Source organism: Mustela nivalis, assembly GCF_964662115.1.
Source record: "Mustela nivalis genome assembly, chromosome: 14".
NCBI classification, from domain to species: Eukaryota; Metazoa; Chordata; class Mammalia; order Carnivora; family Mustelidae; genus Mustela; species Mustela nivalis.
This window is the reverse complement of record NC_139033.1, coordinates 39,738,003-39,746,619: the sequence shown is the minus strand read 5'-3', so window position 1 is coordinate 39,746,619 and position 8,617 is coordinate 39,738,003. Positions and strand designations below refer to the sequence as shown.

The 8,617-nt window shown below is 37.6% G+C and overlaps 1 long non-coding RNA gene across 1 annotated transcript; it reads left to right on the top strand.

Annotated features, from left to right (window-relative positions):
* Positions 1–953: 953 nt before the first annotated feature.
* LOC309848189 lies at positions 954–5,008 on the top strand. Its single transcript, XR_014302887.1, has 2 exons — positions 954–1,032; positions 4,610–5,008. It is a non-coding gene; the product is annotated as an uncharacterized lncRNA (long non-coding RNA).
* The last annotated feature ends 3,609 nt before the right edge of the window (positions 5,009–8,617 follow it).

Sequence of the window (8,617 nt, the reverse complement as noted above, 5' to 3'; positions counted from 1 at the left end):
TTATCTAGGCATTATAGCCCAATAGTCCACTCAGTAAACCAACACTCTGGTGTAAACACAAGTTGAGAAATACGGATCTTTCTCTCAGTTGGTCTTGCCTCCGATGGGCCTCTCAAAGTATAGACATTTCATGGTGCAAAGTATAATTCTGGAATCTTGAAACATGTATTTCTGTACAAAATATTCCTAAAGCACACATCAATAATCGTACTTTATCTGCTGCTCAACTAAAGAAACAACGCTCTGTTCAAAGCTGGAGGGAAAACCAGCTCTATTGGAACTATTGAGAAACAGTATGTTTCCCTCTGAAATAACAACTTCCTGAGGAATTTTCCAACGCAATTACAAAAAAAAAAAATTTATTTTGCAATTATTATAGACTTAAAAAAAATTGGAAAGAAAGTTGCAAAAATAATTCAGAAAGTTGTTTTCTCCCTTTTACTCAGTTTCTCTGTCAACAATGTACATAACCATAATCAAATCATCAAAAGCAGGAGACAAACATTGGTGCAAAACTGTGGACTGCATAGCTGATTCAAATTTGCCTGTTTTTTTTCCCCCCAACGTCTTTTTTCCGTCCCAGGATGTGATCCAGGATCCTAGCTCTCATTTATTTGTTTCATTTTCTCAGTCTCCTCCCATCTGTGATATTTCCTCATCTTTCTTAGTCTTTCCTGATTCTGATCTGTGCCTTCATGAAGGGAAAGAAAAGAAAGTCAACATTTTATAAACGTCCCAAGTAAGGATTGATTTCTTACGTAATGCTGGATAAATCTAAAACCAGAATCTTTTCTGATTTTGTATTAAATTAAATTCAAAATCAGAATCGTTCCCCTTCAGTGGATTATTTATTGGTTTGTCATTATACAAGTGAAGGTAACAGATGCCATTATCTGAATGAAGATGACAGCCTGAGTGAGAACAAAAGTAACAAAGTGTTTTTGCTCTTGCATAGTTACTACCTTGTAGGAGGAACGATTTCAGACCCCAGCCGAAGAATCTGTTGGTAATGCTCCGTGTCTATCACCTCAGGTGGGTTGCATACTGAACAACTCTGACTTCAGGTTCTCATTACCACTGATTTCTTGATAATCTTTCTGGCTTTTACTCAAAAGAAAAATAACTAAAACTTATAGACAAGTAAGAATCATCTCATGTGGAAACTCTTTTTATGGAGTGATGATTTTAACAGCAGTAATTATCTGTCGGGTGCCAGTATGTTCAAAAATATCCTTCAATTATAAAAATTAAATGGGTATTAACTGCACAGATAGCATCTTTTAAGGAATTTTACAGTATGGGAGTAGAAATGGAAAACAATAGTTGAGACCTAGGAAGTTCAAAAATGTTGTAAACATGATTCAGAAGATAGTAGTTATCAATTTCTACACATGTGAACTAATAAAGAGGCAAAATGTTCATCGCACTTTTGGATATCAGCAACAACTATGTAAGTTTTTTCCCCCCAGCTTTATTGAGGTATAATTACAAATAAAATTATATATATTTAGGGTATGCAACATGATGATTTAATATACAAACACATTGTGAAATGATTACTACAATCAAGTTAATTAACACAGCCATCACCTCACAGAGTTAGTTCCCTGTGTGTGTGTGTGTGTGCTCAGTCTAGAGGACTCTCTTTTCCATTTTTGTATTCTTTTATTTGTAAAGATGTGAAAATAAAACATTAAGGTTTATTTAGGTTCTAGTTTGTGAGTATTTTTTAAAAATAAGCATCGTATTTTGGAATAAATTGACACTTAAAGAAAAGTTGCAAAGGTAAAGAAGAGAGGTCTCTCTCTCTCTCAGGCCTCAGCCGTTTCCTCAGGTGTTTGCATCTCACAATACCATGGTACTTTGGTCAAAACTAAGAAACCAGGGACACCTGGGTGGTTTAGCTGTGAAGCATCTGCCTTCGGCTCAGGTAATAATTTGGGCATCTTGGGATTGAGCCCTGCCAGGGGTTCTCTGCTCAGTGAGCAATCTGCTTCTCCTTCTGCCTCTATCCCCCACCCACTTGTGCTCTCTCTGTCCCTCAACTAAATAAATACAATCTTTAAAAACAAATTAAGAAACCAACATTGGTGTATTTCCACAAACTTGTGATTTTATTTGGATTTCACCAGTTTTCCCCATAAATGTTCTCTTTTTGTTCTGGAATTCGACTACATTGTGTTTAGATGTCAGGTCATAGTCTCTTTTAACCTATAACACTTCCTTTTACCTTTCTTCTTGTGACGTTGCTGCTTTTGATGACTACTAATCAGTAGTTTTGTGAAGTCCCTCAGTTGTCAGAGGTTTTCTTATGATTGCATTGCGGTTCTATGTTTTGGGCAAGATTTCCACAGATGTGATGTTATGCCCTTCAGAATGCATCTCACCAGTGGTTTATGATACCTATATGATCATTTGATTGAGTCATTGACTGCTGGCCTTCTCCACTGTAAATTTACCATTCCTCTCTTTCCATCCTCTATGCTTTGTAAGTCACTATCTAGTCCACCTAGAAGAGGAAGAGATTAAGCTCCACCTCCTGGAGGAGCTTATCTACATATAATATTTAGAATTCTTCTATAAGGAAGATTAGTTTATATAGTACTTAAAAATCTAACATTATTAAGTTAGCCAACGGATGTTGAAATAGTGCCATTCATTTACTGCACATATGTTTTTGTTGCCTTTGTTAAAAATTGCCTTTGTTAAAGTATAAGGCATACTAGGTCCCTGCCCTAATACAGTTTACATTCTAGTAGGAGAGAGAGATTAAAAACAAGTAAATAGCAAATGAACAGTTACATAGTTGGTGTTATAAATAATACTCGGTATGTCAAGAGAGAATCTGATTCTGGGGGAGGCCATCTGAGAGAGTGTGGTTTGGAAAAATCAGTTGGAGGTGTTGACATTTGAACTGAAGGCTGGAAAAAAAGAGCAAGCCAGTTAATATGAAAAAACTTTCAAATGGTTGAGTGGTCTAGAGGCTGGAAGGTCCTGTGGTAATTTCATTCATCAATTTGACTGGGCCACAGGGCGCCCATATATTGGTTAAACATTATTCTGGGTATGTCTATGAGAATGTTTCTGGATGAGATTAACATTCACATTGGTAGAGTGAGTGAAGTAGTGCCCTCCCCAATGTGGATAGCCTCATCCACTTCTGTCGCAGGCCTAAATACTGCCAAAAAACTAAGTGAGAACCTGTCTTTCTTTTCTACCTGTCATAGAGTTGAGATGTTGGTCTTCTGCTTTCAGAGCTGGACTCAAAGTGGAATTTACACCATTGGCTCTCCTGGTTGTCAGGCCTTTAGGTTCAGACTGGAACTGTATCACCAGCTCTCCTAGGTCTCCAGCTTGCTGACTGCAGACTACTATACACCCCCAGAATAGTAAGGGGGCTGGCGTGGTGCAGGTGCAAGGAAGAAATGATAAACCGTTATGAGAAGAAGTAAGGAAGAAAGGTCAAGTGTGCCCTAGTGGTGCCGTGAAGACTATGGCAAGAAAGGCGTTTGATTTTTACTCTAAACATTGTGGGAAGTCTTTAAAAGGTTCTTAGCAAGAAAATGAAATTATACATCATTAAAAGATCATTCTAGGGCCCATAGATGGTAAAAGGCAGATGGATGTGGCCTGGACATGGGGTGTATCAGTTGCAAATTCAGAGGAGTGGAGAATTTTGAGAGCATGTCCAGAAGCAGAACTGACAGGCCTTGTGTATATATCACAGTATGTTTTCACATGGTGTTTTCTTAATATAAAAAGATAAAGATAACATTCTTACTAGACTTTTAGGTTAAATTTCTGTTAGGAAAGGGTGGGTTCGAATTCCTAAAGAAGGGCAAAGATGTTTATTACAGTAGAAAATAGGTGATAAGTGCCTATCAATATGGAATTGTAGGGCGCCTCGGTGGCTCAGTGGGTTAAGCCACTGCCTTCGGCTCAGGTTATGATCTCAGGGTCCTGGGATTGAGTCCCGCATCGGGCTCTCTGCTCAGCAGGGAGCCTGCTTCCTCCTCTCTCTCTCTCTGCCTGCCTCTCTGCCTACTTGTGATCTCCGTCTGCCAAATAAATAAATAAAATCTTTAAAAAAAATATGGAATTGTAAAATAATGCAACCACTAAAAAGAATACAGTACATTTTTTTAAAGGATTTTATTTATTTATTTTACAGACAGAGATCATAAGTAGATAAAGAGGCAGGCAGAGAGAGAAGGGGGGAAGCAGTCTCCCCGCTGAGCAGAGAGCCTGATGTGGGGCTCGATCCCAGGACCCTGGGATCATGACCTGAGCTGAAGGCAGAGGCTTTAACCCACTGAGCTACCCAGGTGCCCCAAGAATACAGTACATTTTTGTACATAGAAAATAAATATTCAAGAGATACTAATTGAAAAAACATAGTGCAGAAAGTCTGTATGGTATGAGCCCACTCATCTAAATTAGAAATGATTATTGCTGTGTCTACCTTATACTAAGCATTATAAAAAAAGGTCTGATGTAGTATATCTATATATTGTTAATAGTGGTTCACTCTGTTTGCAGTGGTTGTATCAAAGTGCAGTGTGGTTATGGAAGATTTTCACATTATACTCTTTATTTTTTGTCTTGCTAGAAAATCTTAAACAATGGATAAGAAGAAAAATAATTTTAAAAAATATCAGGGACACAAGCAGTACTTCTAGGATTAACAGGAACTTTAATGAAGTCTTTGAACCAGCTTTAAAAACTAAGTCCTATACATATAAATACATTTCCTTTTGAGTTTATAGTAAACTCAAACCAGGGACATGGAGATTATTGATTAAACTGAAATTATTAACATCTCCTAGATGACGCTAAAACCATATTTATTCATTTCCTCCGTATTAACATCAAAAGCAAGTAAATGTATAAAGGTTTTTCGATGTCATTTGTTCTGACAATGCATCTCACAATGGTTTTTGCGGTTTGGTAAAGAAATAGATGTGGAAATGTATTTGTGAAATAAAGAAAACCCCTAAGTTGTGCTTTATGAAAAGACTGTTAAAGTATGGTTATCTCTGAGCACCCAAATTATGGGTTATTATGGATTATTTCCATTTTCTTTTTCCTTCCTTCCTGTATTTTCCGAATTCTCCATAATAATCATGAAATTGTCTTTGCAATCAGAAAAAGAGTTTCCTTTTTTAAAAATTGTTACATTAAAGCTAGATGCCTATAAAGGTAACAAAATAAACCTGATCTATTTCAATTTGCTTGCACTTTCTATATGAGATCCAGTAGTTCTCTTTCCCTCAATGGCTGAAGTTTGAAGACTGTATTTACAAGCTGGGACCTAATGACTTGTATTGTGATCACATTGGTCCCCATTTCTCCAAAATGACAAAGAAAGGTCCATTGAGCACAACCTGACAAGTCATGTTTTAAATGTCATTACTAAAACAACTATGCAGACTTTTCATCAGACTTCTACAGAACCACAAAGAAAGGTCAGAGCAATGAGAAGCTTACACCTTCTCATAGCCGCAGTCACATGGTATGAAGCAAATATTTTTAGGTGACACAGAGAAAATTTGAAACTGCAACTTTGGTGTGCATTGGGATGTGCAAAGAGAGACAGGGAAGAGGTTTTCTTCATGATGATTAAAGTTTTTGCACAAAGGGTTTGAGATCCTTGGATGAAAGCTGTTAAGTAAATACTGCATGATATGCATATTGCACGACAGTGTGTCATAATTATAGTTCGCTTTCAACCATCTGAAGCCTTTCTGTGTTTTCTGGTTTTCACTTCTAAACCTTATAAATTATTTCTGAGTCATCAGCCTTTCACCCTGGGGCAACTCACAAAATCCATAAAAATGTGGCTATTTTCTTAAATCTCTTTTCTAGCAAATGTGTTCCTCTTTAGCCTCAGAATGTAAATTCCCACAAAGAAAAGCAACTAAATAATACTTCTCTCCCTCTCTTATGTCCTCCCTTCTCTAAAAATGTCCATTTATAATGAAAAGCCCACATACGAAGAACAGTTCTTCATTCCAGTTGGGGACCTGAATCTAATGAGAAGAGAGAGAGATGGTAAAATGGAGGAAAGGATGGTAAAAATGCTACTACAAGGTCAAAGTGCCCAACCTCTGGCCAGCCCACCTGACACTTTGGGCTAGATAATTCTTTATTGTGCAAGGCTGTCCTGTGCATTATAAGATGTTCAGCAATATCCCGGGCCTCTACACACAAGACTACTAATTGGCTTTTGCCAATTCAGATTTTCCCTTTGACCTCAGACTCAACCTCTACCTGCCTAGTTGCTACCAACATAAAATACAGACACTCACAAACACCTTCACTCTTTTCATGTTAAAGCCCTTGAACACTGTCTAGAGTTTCTCCTCTGAGCCATATGTGGCCAATTTGACTAGGAGGAGAGAAGCACTGGTAACTTTCGCACACTTCACTGATGTGGCTGTTCATGCTTTTAATGTTCATGGTGTTTTTAAGTGACATGGTTGTTTGTGTCTTTTAATAGTCATGGTGTCTTGACAATTGAAGCTTGTAAATGTCTGCATTTTTAAAAATATGCTAGTCACACTGCAACCCCATGCTCTCCCACAAATGTTGGTTCAACTATGATTTTATTTAATTAAATATGTTTATATACCATCTAATTAAAACCAAGAAAGGGATGTATGGAATTTAAAAAGCACTTCCTAATTCATTCCACAACAAAGCAACACATGTTACTCATATAAACTGTATTTTTATGCCTCTTATTATATTCAAATAGTGTTTATTCTCCCTACTTCAAGTTGTCTGATGTTTGAAGCACCAAGGAAAATGGGCAGATGGAGTGATTTCCTCTATGGAAGAAACATTATTAGTAAATTCTTCTCTATGAAAAACCCTGACAAGTGGATTTATCATTACCAGATTCATAATCGTGAGTAAGTACCTTAGTCTCTGCTGGCCAGTTTCATTTTTGGTAAAATTAAAATGATAATCCCTACCTTCTAGGGCATGTTGAATGAGATAATCTGTTTTAAGCTTTTAGCCCTGTGCCTGACATACAGGTGTTTTATTAATATCATTTCTGTGGTACTTCCCTCCTTTGTTCCTAGCACCAGCTAAATAATTTGTGAGATTCAGTGCAAAATAAAAACGAGTGCTCCCCTTGCTCAAAATCAAGAATACCAAGATGACGGGGCGCCTGGGTGGCTCAGTGGGTTAAGCTGCTGCCTTCGGCTCAGGTCATGATCTCAGGGTCCTGGGATCGAGTCCCGCATCGGGCTCTCTGCTCAGCAGGGAGCCCGCTTCCCTCTCTCTCTCTCTGCCTGCCTCTCTGTCTGCTTGTGATCTCTGTCTGTCAAATCAACAAATAAAATCTTAAAAAAAAAAAAAAAAAAAGAATACCAAGATGACAACAGCAAAACATTAATCCAATGAGAGGCCCTTCTAAGTATGGGGCTCTCTTGGTGTTACTGCATCAGCTATATGTTCATAAACCCAGCCCTGCTTGCTCCCCTAGTGTTTTCAAGATTCCATTTGTCTATTCTACTAAATTAAAAGCCCCTCTTCAATTCGACAATTGACAGGTAAATAAATGTAACTAACCAAGCAGGGCCTGACTGTGTGGCTTGGTTTTCAATGCTGACTCACTTTTACTCAAGTTGTTGAGTGTTAGTGGGCCTAGAGCTATTATAAAGGAGCTATTTTAATCTGCCATGGCATTTCAGGGGTTTGTATCATTCTCAGCATGGAGGAATTAAAAAAAACAAACAAACCTTAGTTGTCTATAAGAAATTGGACGCTTGGTGATAGCTCAAGAGGCACTTAGAGGCCAAAGAGGCACCTAACTGAAAAGTTCTTCATCCAGAGTAATCAAACAACATTCACACAAAAAAAGCATAGCTTTAATTATTTTAGATCCTAGATTGGAGACCTGGTCCAGAAGTCTAAAAGCAAAATACCCAAAGAGGAAGACTTGGTCTCCAAACCGAGCCCCAGTATTACAGGTTACTCCTTCTTAAGGATGCATCAGCATGTCCTTTAAAGGGTTTGTCAAGGTTCTCAGATCTTACTTGTAAGAAGAGAATCCTGTAAAAAAGCAAAATATGTGTGTGAATGTGTATAAATACAAAGATACACAGAGAAATGTCCAAATTTCCTCTATTGGAGCACACACACACACACACACACAAGCACACAAGTATTTTAATAGAAGGCAAAGAGAATTAACATTTATTGAGCACCTTCTACATGGCAGGTGTTTTACATACATGGGAATACTAAGGTATATGTTAGTTTTCAGTTGTTCATTCAACCTCAAGACACTGAAACAACTTTATTTTTTTATTTATTTATTTTTTTTACAGTGTTCAAACTGAAGCTCAGAGCAGTTAGGCAAGTTGCCCAAAGTCACACAGTTAGAAAGTTGGAGTCTGCGTTGGAAATTGCATCTGATTCCAAAACTCATATATCACAACCCTATTGACATGGTAAAGAATTCAGGGGTCTAATTTGCCACAGTGTCTTTGAATGAAACAACAAACAAAATGCAACAAACTTTAACATACTTGCTAATTATATTAGTTTATGTGGCCGCCTTGCTCTGACCGTAAATTCCTTCCCTTTCTCCCACTCTCTATCA